General features: G+C 44.0%; 1 long non-coding RNA gene across 1 annotated transcript; it reads left to right on the top strand.

Moving 5' to 3' along the window:
- Positions 1 to 1,552: 1,552 nt before the first annotated feature.
- On the top strand, positions 1,553 to 16,351 carry LOC120567751. The gene is made up of 5 exons (XR_005640609.1): positions 1,553 to 1,814; positions 10,410 to 10,472; positions 10,601 to 10,633; positions 10,747 to 10,848; positions 16,199 to 16,351. It is a non-coding gene; the product is annotated as an uncharacterized LOC120567751 (long non-coding RNA).
- Positions 16,352 to 16,991: the final 640 nt, after the last annotated feature.

The following is a 16,991-nucleotide window of genomic DNA, read 5'->3' as shown; positions in this document are numbered from 1 at the left end:
TGACCGAATGGCCGATTCAGCTTTTGACAACAACGTCACTTGCGGATCGTAAAAAAAACACATGCGAATGTTACAATCAATCCCAAACTTCACCTAATTCAAGTTAAATGTATATTCTATCAAAAGTATTGGGTTTGAAACAAAAAATACTCACCTTCATAGCAGATTTTGACGCCAAACACGAGAGAAATGTTGCTTCGCTTGTAGCTTTCTTCTTACGGCAGCCATCTTGGAAATTCGAACGTGAGAATCAATGTGATGACGTAATTTATGTCACTAGTATTTGGGCTTTAGAGGTATTCACAAAGCAAAGATACGACAGCTTTCCTAAGTCGCCAACACGCCTGACGCTGATCACCTGCTGAGAACACAGCCGCGGGAACAAAGCGCTCGTGCATATATAGGTCAGTTTGTCACATACCTACCAGGTGCCAAATCTTAGACAGTGTATTAAGTCCACGGCAGTGACAGGATCAAAGAAAACTCAAAACTAGGTCACTCACAGAGAAGTTATCTTCTTATTTCATGTGGGCAAAACACAAACGCGTTTCAGCTAGAAGCCATCATTAGCATTCACCATTTCTTACTAAAATAGGAAGGTTACTAGGTTAGCTAGGTTACTTAATTAATAACATAAGAAGCGTGAAAGACGTTTGACTTAATCAGGCCAGCTGACAGTCTTGCCTGGGCCCGGGACGAGATCTTAGATGGGCCCCCCCCTCGCGGCCAGATCTCTCCTTTTCCCTTGCTCTTCCTCTCCTCACATCTCTCACTGAAATTAAGTGTGTAATCAGTCTCTGATCCATCCTGCTCAGACTCTCCGACAGGGCAGCGGGCCCCTCCCGCATCACTCTCTCTATCTCTCTCTCTCTTCTCTCTCTCTCTCTCTTCTCTCTCACAGGTAGCCTGACTCTGTCCCTCCGTTGCGGGGCAGCGGGCCCCTCCCGCATCACTCTCTCTGTCACCTGACTGCAGCTGGATCTCTCTCTGTCTCATCCTTACTGATGGAGCTACCAAACTCAACTGTTTCTGTCAAAGTTAACGTGTTGTGTCAGGCTTTTATACCATCTAATGGACGTTAACATGAGAGCTGGCCTGTTGCGTTACGTTACAACCCCACTGACAGAACGTTTAGGGAACGTTGGGGAACGTTAGTTTTTGGTTCTCTAAAGGTTAGTTCGAACCAAACCAAAAACTAACGTTTAGGGAACGTTCCCTCATGGTTATAACGTTCCCTAAACGTTAGGGGAACCAACCAACGGGAACGTTCTCCTGTGGTTGCACTGTTACCTCCACACAACGTTCCCGTTTGGTAGTTTTTGGTTGTTCAGAGTGCGGTTTTAAAATGTTTATTTAAACCAGCTCCATTTACGTTTTTGAAGTAGCATATAAAAGGTTTGCAGTCACTTGATTTAGATTCACTCAAAAATGATTGGTCTTATAAAATCTAAGTAAGATAAACAACATAGCAAGATAATATATTTACTTTTAGGCTGAAATCAATTTTGCTAAAAACTGTACTTTTTCGGTTTGCGGTTGGTTTTAACTGTATTAGGTGAAAATACTTAAAACAAGAATCTATCGATTTTCACAACTAAGACAATTCACTTCTTCCATTTCACTTCTAACAAGTGGCTCAATCAGTGTTTAAATCCAATCGTTACACCCCCCCGCCAGTAGGGGAAGACCGTGCCTCTGCTCTCAGGTGACCGATTCAAGTCCTGTCCTCCGGACTTCCGTTTGCGTTTGATACGCTACACCAACGGACAAAGAAAGAAGATTTTATTTGCTTCGCCAAACGATCTCACGAAAAAGTAAGTGAAATACGTTACAGTTTCATGATGTTATGGTTGTAGTGCAACGGTTTGGGGTCTAACCGTAAGCCCTTTCCCTCGTAGTGCTTTGTTATATTCCGGTTTTAATCAGGTTGACCAAAAAAGGTTCAACAACTCACTTCAGCATTTGTTTTTCCCCTCGTCGCCATCTTGCCAGTCAAGCAGCGACTTGTTCAAAATTTTTTATTTTGGTAAACTCTTTGTGCACAAACAATGTTCTCGCTATGCCCAAGTTCATGTGTAAAACCCTGGTGAGACTTTGTGCAAAGTTTCATGTTGTGTCGAGCCTTCTTAGTGTTTTACATATAGTGATTTTGATGCGATAAAAGTAGCCTCTAGTTCTCCCATTCAAAAGGCCGTTTGACCAGAAAACGACAATACGATCAATCTTAAAAGTGGCGTTTCCGTCCTAATTATGCTTTTAAACAAAGTTTGACTCTGGTACATTCACAAAAAGATCCTAGGTTGCATTGTGGCGAGAGTTACGCTTTAAATGGATTGCATATATATTGCGCTTTGTTTGCTGCTGTGCTGCTGTGTATGCTTTGCCGCATTGTATGTTTTGTGTCATCGTGTTAACCTGCTTGCGTTGTTGTTGTTACAAATAAGACATACCAGTTCTTTCAATTCGTTTTAGTGTACAGTACATACTTGATAGCCAATACAATCAGTCATTTTAGGCAAGTCACTCGGCGGCCACCTTGCAACGTACTTTGGGCAGTTATCGGCAAGCTATTTTCCTATTTAAGTGAATGGGGAAGCATACAGTGTTGGAAAGTCTGTCCACGCCCCCAGCAGGTGGACGGCGTTACTGCAGTCTGATGTCGGTTGAGTGAGCGGCACTGTGCTTTGATGTCTGTTTAGAGAGGCAGCGGACTTTTTCCTTATTCCTTTTTCTTCATTCTGTCTGATTTGTGCGTTCGTGAGGAAAACGTGAGTATTGTACATGTGGAGTTTGTTGTCTGACCACATACCAGTACAATATATGTGTTAGTTTAACTGTATAGTTTAACTATTTAGATCGAAGTTATGGCAGCAGTTGTCATGTAAGCCTTATTTTCCTTTCTCCACGGCACACTCGTAAAGAGTCTAATTAGCTAATTATCGCCGTTAATATGTGATAATGCATGTTTATATCACACTTCGTGTGTGCTTTGAGTGTTTGTATGTTAAGTTAACTTCTATAATATAGTGGAGGAGGTTATTGTGAAGTGAATTTCAGTTACTGTGCTCTGTAGTTTATGTGCATGTAATGACCTCGTGATTTATTCAACGTTTCATGTCTGTGGCCTATTGATAACAGTTACAGCTAATATTTGTGCACCTTAGTTTTAAGCTGCAGCCTTTTGTTCAGTTAGTAACCACTGTTGATTCCTATACCATTCATAATTATTAGTTTAGCTCATTTATCATTGATATTAGTATACTGCAGCTTAAATTGATATTCTTATTGTATTTATCTTTGTTCTTGTAGACCACACAAACTCAAACTACAATGCAACTTAAATAAAGCTCTGTTAACCGGACCTACTTCCTCTGGAGCCTGATTCTTTGATCGGAGTCAAGTCCATATCTACCGCCTCAACCAGTTAAATCGTGGGAGGTCATATCCCTCCGTTTCATGGTCCTTCGAGCCGGATTGAGTGCATACTCTTAACGATATGGACAGCGCGGCTGTAGACACACCAGCAGTGGACAGGGAACGTCCCCACCGAGAACACCATCCACCCGCTCACTTGGCAGATTACGAAGTTGGATACTTTCCCCGACCGGATCTTCCTCCAACTGCTCAACCCTGCTCAAACAGCAACCACAGTGGCAAATCGAGGAAAACATCAATGAGAAGCGTATCCAGCTTAGGCTCCAAGTCCAGTGGGCGGACCACGGTCTCTGGAGGAACAGCTCCCTTTCTTGCTCTATCTACCGTACACGCCGCCATTCTGGAGGAGAAGCTTAAGGAGATGGAGCTTAAAGAGGTTCAACGTCAGATAGAAGAGGACTCATGTGCTGACATTGAATGCCAAAAGCTAGAGCTTCAGGCTAAGGAGGCCCAGCGACAGCAAGAGGAAGCCCTCAAAGCCAAAGAAGCATTAACAAAGCAGTTGGAGCGCCAGCGTCGCCACGCAAGAAGGCCGAGAATAGACTGGAGGTAGCAAAGCTAGTATCGTCCCTGCTTCAAGAACAGGATGCAGAGGCTCCACTGGACAACCCCCCAACGCCAGATAGCTTTGCTGCTCTTCCCCAGTCATCACGAGCCGACAAGGCCAAGCTGATCTCCTCCCCTCACCAACGACATTCAACTCCACAGCATGCCGCCGTCCTTCACCCTGCTCCAACATCCACGGTTAATGTGCTCCCCCCAATTACACCAGCGCCACCTTTAAGGTCCTTACAGGTAACGTCACTTCCCCCTGCTTCCTTAGCAGCCCAACTTGCAATAGCACCTCCAGTGACGCCACCAGTCTTTATGGGCCCAGTGGCACATCCACCTGCAGCAGTTCCCGCCATTGCACAGAATATTGCTGCCGCAGCCAACCTTACGCTGCCAGCACCTCAAGGTACGCATCACACTCTGCCAGGCCATGCGACGCATTTCCATGTGAGGCCGACATCGGCATACGCTGTCTCCCAACCCCCACAGGTTGCTTCAGCCCTCACAGCTCCGTATCCAGGATATATGCAAGTCCCTGGAGCTGAAATGTTGATTGCTTCCGCCTATGGCATTCCTAAGCCTACTCTTCCAGTATTCGAGAGTGGCCGTGAAAGTGACTTTGCTCTACTGAAGATGGCCCTGGACAACTTACTTAATGCCCATGGGCACCTCAGCGAGCAATATAAATTCCAAGTATTACTTGGCCACCTGAAGCTCCCCAGTGCACTACAGCTTGCTAAGGCATATATGTATGACGCAAGACCATACACTATGGCTCTGCAGGCACTGCAGGCACTGCAAGAAAAGTATGGCCAACCAAGACAGCTTGTCCAATCGGAGCTAGGCGCCATTCTCAACAGCCCAGCGCTAAAGTATGGTGATGCTAATGCCTTTGACACCTTCGCACTATCAGTTCAGTCCTTGGTGGGGATGCTGAGAACCCTGGAAGGGGAGAATGGATATGAGCTACGTTGTGGCTCGCACGTGGACCGGCTCCTGAGTAAAATGCCTCCTGCATATCATGATGGGTTTGTTGAATACTGCCTGAGTCACCACATTCTGCAGACTGGTACAGACATAACCTACACTCTCCCAGATCTAGCGACTTGGTTGCAGGTTAAGTCACAAGCTAAGCGTATTTCCAGCCGAGCAGCATCCTTGTACCGGAGTGAAGTACCCAAGCCAGTCAAGAAGGATCCACACATCACTCATTCTAAGGTGCGACCAGCGTCAGTCTTCCTCACAAAGGAAGGGCAGGTAGACACACCAGAGCTAGTTAGAGCCAAACACACAGCTAAACCTAAGCCCTATTGCCCTTATTGTGACAATAAAGAGCACTACCTCAACTCCTGTGAAGATTTCAAGAAGTTGACCACTAGCCAGATCGTCAAGTGGATTAAGGAGGGTAAAAGGTGCTGGAGATGTGGTAGAGGCCATGCTGTGGACAGCTGCACCCTTAAGCGGCCTTGCAAAGTCTGTAAGGAAACACACCTCACCATCCTGCATGAGTCAGTTGAAGAGGTCCAGCGCTCCGTTCTCATGGTCAGCCTACCACCTACTAGGATCTATTTGGACCGTCCTAACCGCTCCCAGAAGGTTATGTTGAAGGTCATTAAAGTCCTCCTGCACAACGGCGACCTTACAATGGAATCTTACGCTGTACTCGACGATGGATCAGAACGTAGTATTGTTCTCCCACAGGTGGTGAATCAGTTGAAGCTTCTCAGACATCCAGAGACCATTCCATTGCGGACTGTACATCAAAGGGTCACTCAGCTGGATGGTTCATCAGTTACTTTTCAAGTGTCCCCCATTCATGCACCAACAGAGAGGTATCAGCTCTCAAATGCCTTCACTGCGGATAGCTTGTGCCTCTCTGAATTTTCCTACCCAGTGGCTGCCCTACAAAGGAAATACAAGCATCTGAGAGAGCTCCCCCTAGCTCCAGTGGATCGGGCTCAGCCATTGCTTCTCATTGGGTCTGATATACCACATCTGCTTACGCCCATTCAACCAGTGCGCACCGGGCCACCTGGTAGCCCCATTGCTGTGTGCACTAAACTAGGCTGGTCCCTTCAGGGTCCGACATCACTCACCCAAGACACGGTGACTGAGCAACAGTGCCTACACCTGGCCACAGCACCGGCTGAAGAGCTCCTCCGGAATGTTGAGCGCCTTTGGCAGCTGGACACACTTCCCTACAGTGCTAAGGTGGTCACTCGTTCCAAGCAGGATCAACAAGCCCTCACTCTGCTCCAAACGGCTACAACGCGGGTAGACATCAATAGCACCCTGCGCTACGCCACACCGCTGCTCTGGCGTACCCCGGAAATAACCCTTCATGCTCCCAAAGAAGCTGTCCTGTCTAGTCTTCGCAGCTCAGAACGCAGACTCGCAAGAGACCCTAAGAAAGCAGAGTCCTACTGCAACGAGATACGGAAGCTAGAACAGGCTGGATATGTGGCTAAGATCTCTTCAGACCAAGCCGACCAATCCACAAGGTCCTGGTTTATTCCCCACCATATGGTCCACCATAATGGTAAGGACAGGATCGTCTTTAACTGCTCATATCAATACCAAGGACAGTCACTGAACGAATTCCTCCTGCCCGGACCTACCTTAGGACCGTCCATGCTTGGTGTTCTTCTCAGGTTCCGGCAGCACTCTGTTGCAGTGAGTGGAGACATAAAGAGTATGTTCCACCAGATCCGCCTGCTGCCCACCGATCAGCCACTGTTGCGGTTCCTTTGGAGAGACATGAAAAGGGAGCTAGAGCCAACCATTTACGAGTGGCAGGTGTTACCCTTCGGAACAACCTGCAGTCCATGTTGCGCAATCTATGCACTGCAGCATCACATCCAGGACCAAGGGGAACAAGCTTTACCGAAGGACACGGTACAACAGTCATTCTATGTTGACAACTTCCTACACAGCACCTGCACCGTAGAAGAAGCCAAAGACCTGGTTGACGACCTGCGGAAGCTACTCTCTGATGGTGGTTTTGAGATAAGGCAATGGGCGAGTAATCTCCCTTCAGTCATCGAGGATCTTCCTCCCGAAGCTACATCAGCAAGCAGCGAGCTTTGGCTGTCTAGGAGCAGCAGCGACCTCCAAGAGCCAACCCTGGGCTTAAGATGGAACTGTCTCAGCGACACACTAGGGTACAAACATCGACCTTTGGAACCCTCAGAGCCCACCATGAGGACCTTGTATAAGGTCCTGGCTAGCCAGTATGACCCAATAGGTTTCATCGTGCCATTCACTACCAGGGCCAAGGTTCTCATTCAGGACTTGTGGAAGCAAGACATCGGCTGGGATGACCCAATACATCCTCAGACCTTGCGGGACCAGTGGCTCAGCTGGGAAGAGGAACTCCCAAACCTGCCTCACCTGGAGCCTCTCGACCCTACACTCCAGTCTGTGCTGACACCCTGCTTCGACAAGACAACTCCACATCTTTAGCGACGCGTCAGAAAGAGCCTACGGCTCTGTAGCTTATTTGCGCACAACTGATTACAAAGGCCAGATTTATGTCTCTTTTGTGCTTGCCAGGTCTCGTGTGGCACCTAAAAAACACCTGTCCATGCCTCGCCTTGAACTAAGTGCGGCTCTCACTGGTGCCCAGCTCGCCAGTGTCCTCCAAACTGAGCTCACTCTGCCCATCGAACAAGTCTTCCTCTGGTCTGATTCTACCACTGTGCTGCACTGGCTAAGGTCTAAATCGTGTCGCTACAAAGTTTTTGTTGGAACTCGTGTAGCAGAAATCCAAACGCTGACAGAGGTGACGAATTGGAGGTATGTGGATTCAGCAAGAAATTCGGCAGACGATATCACCAGGGGGCTAACTTTGAAGGAGTTGGCACGTCCCCACCGATGGACTCAAGGCCCACTGATTCCCGCCAGTCCTATGACGCAGCTGACTTCATCACAGCGGAGAAGATCCTTCTGGCACAGGCCCAAATGGATTCATTTCCTGAAGAAGTCAAGGCCCTCACTTCAAATCGACCTATCCTGCCCGACAGTAGAATTGGCTCTCTTTCTCCAGAGTACGATGAAGGCGAGGGACTCATCCGAGTGGGGGGTCGTCTGCGCCACACTGAACATCTAGAAAGGGACGCTATGCATCCTATTGTCTTGGATCCCAGGAATCACATTACCAAGCTACTGATTCAGGAGTTTGACTGTAAGCTTCATCACCCCGGACCTGAGAGGGTACTAGCGGAGTTACGTCGACAGTATTGGATACTGCGGGGACGGGAAGCTGTACGGAAACACCAGCGTGCTTGCCGAGAATGTCAGTTTTGGAGGGCAAAGCCCGAAATCCCAAAGATGGCTGACCTCCCGCAAGCACGTTTATGCATTTACAAGCCACCGTTTTACTCAACTGGAGTGGACTGCTTTGGCCCCTTTACCGTAAAGATTGGCCGGCGGAATGAGAAGAGATGGGGCATTGTGTATAAGTGCATGACAACGAGATGTGTACACCTGGATTTATTGGAATCTCTGGATACAGATGCCTTCCTGATGTCCCTGCGACGTTTCGTTGCTCGACGTGGTAAGCCCTTTGAGCTACTGTCAGACAATGGCACAAACTTTGTCGGAGGGGACAGGGAGCTGCGAGAGGTATTCTACACCATGGGCCCAACATTGCAGCAACAGCTGGCAGAGCAGAGAATCACTTTCCGTTTCAACCCACCAAGTGCTCCTCACTTCGGTGGGACGTGGGAGAGAGAAGTCAAGTCAGTTAAGACAGCTTTGAAGGTCATCTTCAAAGAGCAATCCGTGCCGGAGACCGTGTTGCGGACGGTTCTCACTGAAGTTGAAGGCATTATGAATGCGAAACCTTTAGGCTACGTGTCGGCTGATGTTGCCGACCCGGATCCCATTACGCCTAACATCCTGCTTATGGGACGCAGAGATGCATCACTTCCTCAAGCGCTGTACGATCCCCACAATCTGCTGGGGAAGCGACGATGGAGACACAGTCAGGTGCTGGCTGACAACTTCTGGTCGGCGTTCATCCGCAACTACCTGCCCAGTCTACAGGAGAGGCAGAAGTGGAGGACGGACACCAAAGAGCTTACTAATGGACAAGTGGTACTAGTCGTGGATCCCCAACTCCCACGTGCTCTTTGGCCTGTTGGCACGGTCACAGAGACTTATGCGGGACCGGATGGCCGCATCCGGGCTGCTGCTGTTCAGGTCAAAGATAGGACTTATGTACGTCCTGTGGCCCGACTGGTAAAGCTATCCAAACTGGAAGACGAAGACAAACCTGCTGACAGACTTTCCTCATGATATCAAATGTCCCGACAGACATTCGGGGGCGGCTGTGTTGGAAAGTCTGTCCACGCCCCCAGCAGGTGGACGGCGTTACTGCAGTCTGATGTCGGTTGAGTGAGCGGCACTGTGCTTTGATGTCTGTTTAGAGAGGCAGCGGACTTTTTCCTTATTCCTTTTTCTTCATTCTGTCTGATTTGTGCGTTCGTGAGGAAAACGTGAGTATTGTACATGTGGAGTTTGTTGTCTGACCACATACCAGTACAATATATGTGTTAATTTAACTGTATAGTTTAACTATTTAGATCGAAGTTATGGCAGCAGTTGTCATGTAAGCCTTATTTTCCTTTCTCCACGGCACACTCGTAAAGAGTCTAATTAGCTAATTATCGCCGTTAATATGTGATAACGCATGTTTATATCACACTTCGTGTGTGCTTTGAGTGTTTGTATGTTAAGTTAACTTCTATAATATAGTGGAGGAGGTTATTGTGAAGTGAATTTCAGTTACTGTGCTCTGTAGTTTATGTGCATGTAATGACCTCGTGATTTATTCAACGTTTCATGTCTGTGGCCTATTGATAACAGTTACAGCTAATATTTGTGCACCTTAGTTTTAAGCTGCAGCCTTTTGTTCAGTTAGTAACCACTGTTGATTCCTATACCATTCATAATTATTAGTTTAGCTCATTTATCATTGATATTAGTATACTGCAGCTTAAATTGATATTCTTATTGTATTTATCTTTGTTCTTGTAGACCACACAAACTCAAACTACAATGCAACTTAAATAAAGCTCTGTTAACCGGACCTACTTCCTCTGGAGCCTGATTCTTTGATCGGAGTCAAGTCCATATCTACCGCCTCAACCAGTTAAATCGTGGGAGGTCATATCCCTCCGTTTCATACAGGAATATAGGGAATATGTTTAGGCTACACAGCTGCCATACTGGCTTTACAAACTAACCCCATGCATTTCTATGGATGCTGTGTCTCCCCATTAGAAAGTCTCTGGGCTACAATGCAAAAGTCCTGAGAAATACCGTCACATACAATGTTTATGTTGTAATGTTTGTTTACACTGTATACATTCAAATATTATTTTTGCAATCAGTACAAATTGTATGGTCTTTTATTTCAGATGACTCCGGTCCACAAGCAAGAAAGCATTCCAGGACGGAGCGTGTGTCTAGAAGCCATGTCTGTAAGTTAACATTTATACATGCATTTAAGAAACCAGAGTCCTATTCCTACCATGGAACTACTGACCCTCAGCCTGGTGCTTATCATGTGACTGTTCTGATGGGTTTGTCTCTTCCTGCCTTTTTTCAGGTCCGTAGACATCACTGCCACCACCACCTGCATGTAATTGTTTTTTTTTTGCAATTGTCTAATGTAACATTGTAGTTATGCAATGGCATTTGCAAGAAACCTACCATAAATGAACTGACCAATATTCATATCTACTTTCTTTTTAGATGAGTCAACACCACACAAGAAACCAGCCGGTCGCCCAGAGCTGGATGGGTGTATTCTAACACAAGCTCGGCCTGCCACTTCATCTTGGGACCCAGTTGAAGGTACAGTGGCTTTTGGGTCTGTGTACTTGGCGGCCAACGGATTTTCGTTTTGAAAGGAAAAAAACAAAAACAAAAAACGGCCAGTTTCCCAATTACCATTAGTAAATAGGAAAACAAAAAACGGAAAACAACCCATTATCCGTTTTTTGTTTTGATATTAAGAAACGGAAAACGAAAAACTATCTCGTTATCCGGTTTTCTTTGATGTGTTTGTAGATGGAACTCGGAAATTAAATTGTGTGTATAAATCTTATTCCTCATTCATTTTTTTCGTGACCCGGAAGCGATCGTAGGTAGTAAGCGGCTGCATACCCGGAAATCATTTGGACATCAATGAGACCATGGACAGTTAGAATGATACGGACGTAAAAATGTTTTTAGACGAATATGCTAGTTTTATATTAGAAAACCGAAAGAATGGGATGTGTTGTTGTGATATAGCAGCTGCGTTGGGTTCACAGTTTGCAACGATACGGGGGTTTTCTGAGAGGAGTGTGCGGAGGTGGTGTGCTCAGCAGGGACTTGTGGCGAAACACAACTTGACTTTTATTATGAAGTGGTCACAGGAGATTAGCGCTGACTGCTCTCATTCATCAAAAATGAGTCTACACAACAAAACAACCATCATAGTCTAATAATAATAATAATAATGAAGCGAAAACATTTTCAAAATTTCTCATTTTCATTGCCATTGCTTTGGCAAATATCTGTCAAACAAACTAAAATCAAAACCATGATTTGGCTTTCCCTTATCAAATCGATCAAGGAAATACAAAGTGAAGTGAAACAGCTGCTGCAGGCTGAACCAGTCCGTCAGCATCAAAGATGAATAAACTCCAACTCTCATGCTTTGATAGCTTTACTAAAAAGGCCTTTCCCTGTCATAATCCTGCAGGACTGGTTTTGCATTATTAAACATGCTAAATGTTCAATGTTGCATTCACAGTGCGCACACGTCCGAGCAGAGACCTCACTAGGATTTAAAGACAGGAGGTGATTAGCCCCCAGGGTATTTGTAACTGCGTTTTGCAAAAATTTTTGCACTCACTTCTTCTGTTACTTCATTATTGCCACAAAAGGGGGATTCCCTGTCTCCCTAACATGGAAGTGACTGCAACAATTCGCTTTAGATACTCTCTTCTCTCCGCTATCTCACTTGCTATCATCTGTGCAACGTCTCCCTGTCCCTCTCATTCATCAAAAATGAGTCTACACAACAAGACAACCATCATACTCTAATAATAATAATAATGAAGCGAAAACATTTTCAAAATTTCAAATTTTCACATAAAAGGTCTCTAACGTTGTTTTGCGCCATTGCTTTGGCAAATATCTGTCAAACAAACTAAAATCGAAACCCTGATTTGGCTTTCCCTTATCATCACCAAAAAGACTATTTAATACAACACTATCTTCAACCAACCGCAATACATAGCGACAATTAGTATAAATATGAAATCAATATAAATGTGATTTTTGGAGGTTAAAGAGTAACTAAGTAACTCTACATTTTAAATTAGCTACTTTTACTAGTAATTTTACTTGTACTTGAGTAAACAACAAAGTAACAGTACTTTTACTTAAGTAGAACATTTTTTTACTCTTTTCACTTCTGCTGATTTATTTAAATCTAAAAATTGCATAGACCTAGCCCTGGTCTGCATATCGCTTTTAATATGCAAATATTAAAATCATTTCACTGGCGAAACACAAGTTGACTTTTATTATGAAGTGGTCACAGGAGATTAGCGCTGACTGCTCTCTTTCATCAAAAATGAGTCTACACAACAAGACAACCATCATAGTCTAATAATAATAATAATAATGCGGGAGATGGTGTGCTCAGCAGGGACTTGTCAGGGACTTCTGTCCTGATGGCCAACTTGAAGTTGAAATCGCTGAAGGTATTGCTGAGGCAAGTTTTTTTTTTTTTTTTATCAATCGCGCGGTTTACCGCTTTTGTTAAACATACAAATGAATGCTACTCTTAAAAGTAAATAAAAAGCTGACCACAGCTAGGCCGATATGCAGACCAGGGCTAGGTCTATGCAATTTTTAGATTTAAATAAATCAGCAGAAGTGAAAAGAGTAAAAAATGTTCTACTTAAGTAAAAGTACTGTTACTTTGTTGTTTACTCAAGTACAAGTAAAATTACTAGTAAAAGTAGCTCATTTAAAATGTAGGCCTATTGACTTAGGTAGTTACTTTTTTAACCTCCAAAAATCACATTTATATTGATTTTATATCTTATTTATACTAATTATAGCCCTGTTTGTTTGACAGATATTGTTGTATTAAATCGGAGTCTTTTGCAATTTGATAAGGGAAAGCCAAATCATGGTTTCAATTTTAGTTTGTTTGACAGATATTTGCCAAAGCAATGGCAATGAAAATGAGAAGTTTTGAAAAAAATTTCGCTTCATTATTATTATTATTAGACTATGATGGTTGTCTTGTTGTGTACACTCTGATGAATGTGAGCAGGTCAGCTAAATCTCCTGTGACCACTTCATAATAAAAGTCAACTTGTGTTTCGCCACAAGTCCCTGCTGAGCACACCACCTCTGCACACTCCTCTCAGAAAAACCCCGTATCGTTCCAAACTGTGAACCCAACGCAGCTGCTATATCACCACAAGACATCCCATTCCTTCGGTTTTCTAATATAAAACTAGCATATTCGTCTAAAAACATTTTTATGTCCGTATCATTCTAACTGTCCATGGTCTCATTGATGTCCAAATGATTTCCGGGTATGCAGCCGGGTCCGTGTACTTTTTCGTTCATTTGATTTTCATTTCATAAACAGACTTAAAAAACAAAAAACGAATGGTTATTTGATTTTCGTTTTAAAATACAACAATTGAAATTGAAATACAAGGCATTTTTTTCCTTTTCATGGTCAAAAGGGGATGGGAGAAATTAAAAATATGCTGTGATTTTCATTTTCTATTTCATATAACAAAAATAAAATCACTCGGAAATAGAAATGAAAAAAGGTTTTTTTTTTCATATTCAGAGACCGGATGTTGTCATTTCCAAGGCAACAGCGCCAGCATAGTCTACCAGTGTTGCTTTCAGCCCAGGCTAAAATTACTTTGGAAACCTGTGCTCTTGATAATGCTTGGGGGGGAATTTTATTTCATAATGTCACATGTATTTATTCCCCTCTCTCCCTGCCTCCCTCTGACTCTCTGTCTCTACCCGCCGCAGACAACTTCGCCCCAAGAGAGTCGAACCAGCTGAGGAAACAGACTTTCAGTTCACGGCTGTAACGTTACCGTTACGCCACCGTTAACAATCCCAGCAAACTTTCTGTTGCTGATCTGGCAGAGAGTCACCGGCGGTTCGGGATCAGATCATGGGGATCTGACCTCCGGTGCTGGGTCTATTCTAATATAAGCTGCTGTTGCAGCTAGCTAGCAGATAGCCACCAGCCCTGTAACCTCGGTCCCCGCGGTTTGCTTCCCGGGACGACTGACCTGGTTCGATCTGGTTCGTCTGCAGAGCTGGCGTTACCCGCTCTAGCTGAGCTGGGAATCTGCCGCGCTCGTGATTTATTCATATTTTATTTTATTTGCAGATAGTGATATGCTATGATGCACTGATGTCAGGCAGGCTTGCTGCTGCTTTTAGTCTGAGTCTGTGAGATAACCAAACTTCCCTTAAATATAACGTGCATATAAATAGATGGAATAAATAAAAGTCCCTCGAAATACATAGTAAAACATACATGTATTTAGGCTATTGAAGTATTATGACTAAAGCCTGTATTTCATGATCTATTTCATAGCCATATGTATATTTATGTAAAGGGGGGCAAAAAACGGAAGTTATAGGCTACAGATTCCCTCAGCAGCAGCAGGGACATTCTAAAACGCTTAACGTGAAAAAGCTTAACTTTAATGTACCTAAACAATGATCAATCAGATATCAGTCAGATAACGTCCATAACGACTTTGTTAGATTTTTTGATCACTGTTTATAAACAGTGATCAAAAAATCGCTTAACGTGAAAAAGCTTAATGGTTAACCACGTTAAGCTTTTTCCTTACAATTTCCCTTAATGAAGCAGAAACCCTTAATGTCAGCTAACGTCCATAATAATTGTACTTTGGGTTAGATTTTTTAGTTTTTCAGTGGTTATGAGGAGCAATATGAGAGAGAAATTTGGTAATCCTTGATCATTGCTCATTGATCATAGGGGTAATGGTAACGCCAGCTCTGCAGAGTCAGTCCGGGGGCGCAACCGCGGGGACCGGAGGTCACAGGGCGGGTGGCTAGCTGCTAGCTAGCTGCAGCAGCAGCTAATATTAGCATATTAGACCCAGCACTGGAGGTCTGATCCCTATGATCTGATCCGAACCCCGGTGACTCTCTGCCAGATCAGCAAGCTTAACGGCAGCAACAGAACGTTTGCTGGGATTGTTAACGGTGAACGCGTAATAGCGTTACAGCCATGAACCGAAGTCTATTTGCTCCGCTGGTTCGACTCTCTTCGGGGCGAAGTTGTCTGCGGTGGGTAGAGACAGGGAGGCAGGGAGAGAGGGTAATAAATACATGTGACATTATGAAATAAAATTCCCCCCAAGGATTATCAAGAGTATAGCTAGCTAGGTTTCCAAAGTAATTTTGGCCTGGGCTGAACACTGGTAGGCTAGGCTGGCGCTGTTGCCTTGGAAATGACAACATCCGGTCTCTGAATATAAAAAAACAAGCCTTTTTTCGTTTCTGTTTTCGAGTGATTTTATTTTTGTTATATAAAATAGAAAATGAAAATCACAGCATATTTTAAATTTCTCCCATCCCATTTCGACAATGAAAAAGAAAAAACGCATTGTATTTCAATTTCAAATGTCATGTTTTAAAACGAAAATCAAATAACCATTCGTTTTTTGTTTTTTAATACCTGTTTATGAAATGAAAATCGAATGAACGAAAAAGTACACGGACCCAGCCGCTTACTACCTACGATCGCTTCCGGGTCACGAAAAAAATGAATGAGGAATAAGATTTATACACACATTTTAATTTCCGAGTTCCATCTACAAACACATCAAAGAAAATCGGATAACGAGATAGTTTTTCGTTTTTTTAATATCAAAACAAAAAACGAATAATGGGTTGTTTTCCGTTTTTTGTTTTCCTATTTACTAATGGTAATTGGGAAACTGGCCGTTTTTCGTTTTTGTTTTTTTCCTTTCAAAACGAAAATCCGTTGGCCGCCAAGTACACGGACTCTTTTGCATAACTTAAATTATAACAGAACTGACTTCTCTTACAAAATGAGATTGTACAAGCTCTCCACTTTGTTCCATGTGTATAATTTGTGTTTCTATATGTTTTACAGCAACTTTTCCTGACAAGCCCGGAGGTTCGACCGGAGGTACTGCCATGCGTCGCATGCTACGGCGAGTCGCAACCAATGATGTTCTAAAACTGTATATCCTGCGGGGCAGAAAGGGAAAGAAGGCCTTCCAGGACCTGACTATCTGCAGGGTTATAACAGGCAGGTGTTATTTTATTGTTCACATCAGTATTATGCTTAGCTTGGCTAATAAGAGGTTTTAATTTGACTTGTAACGTTGCTTCATTTTGACTTCTACTCTAGCGGTCTCCCAGAAAAACTTCCCCGCGCTGACTGCAGCAGACGCGGAGGACTTGATTGGAAGTTTGCCCCACACAGACGGTAAATTGAAATTCTTCTGTGATGTTAATAATAATCATAATAATCAAAAACTATCTAACTATGTTAGTCAGGCAATTTGTCTTGCTTTTGTTAATGTGTTTATTCTTAGTATGACATATCAAACTTTTGTTTCTTTCTTTTTAGGTCAGCTGAGAAGGACTAAGCCTTCAAAACCATGGAGCTCTATTTATTTTTTGTTTTTGCGGAAGCAAGAGCTGTTGGCCATCTTCTACACTGCTGCCATCCTCCTGCCTCCTCCCCTCTGGCACGCGATACAGATCCCTGCACACAAAAACAACCAGACACAAGAACAGCTTCTTTCCCTCTGCCATCACTCTCCTGAACTGCTGATAAGTGGGCTCATCCCCACTTTGGCCATTCACCTACACATTACATACTTTATCATTCCAATATGCATTTTGCACAATACATTTGCACTATTACTTTGCACTCT

The sequence above is a fragment of the Perca fluviatilis genome, chromosome 11, assembly GCF_010015445.1.
Source record: "Perca fluviatilis chromosome 11, GENO_Pfluv_1.0, whole genome shotgun sequence".
Lineage (NCBI taxonomy): Eukaryota > Metazoa > Chordata > Actinopteri > Perciformes > Percidae > Perca > Perca fluviatilis.
Note: the sequence above shows the minus strand (reverse complement) of the source record. Positions and strands in the feature narration are given on the sequence as shown.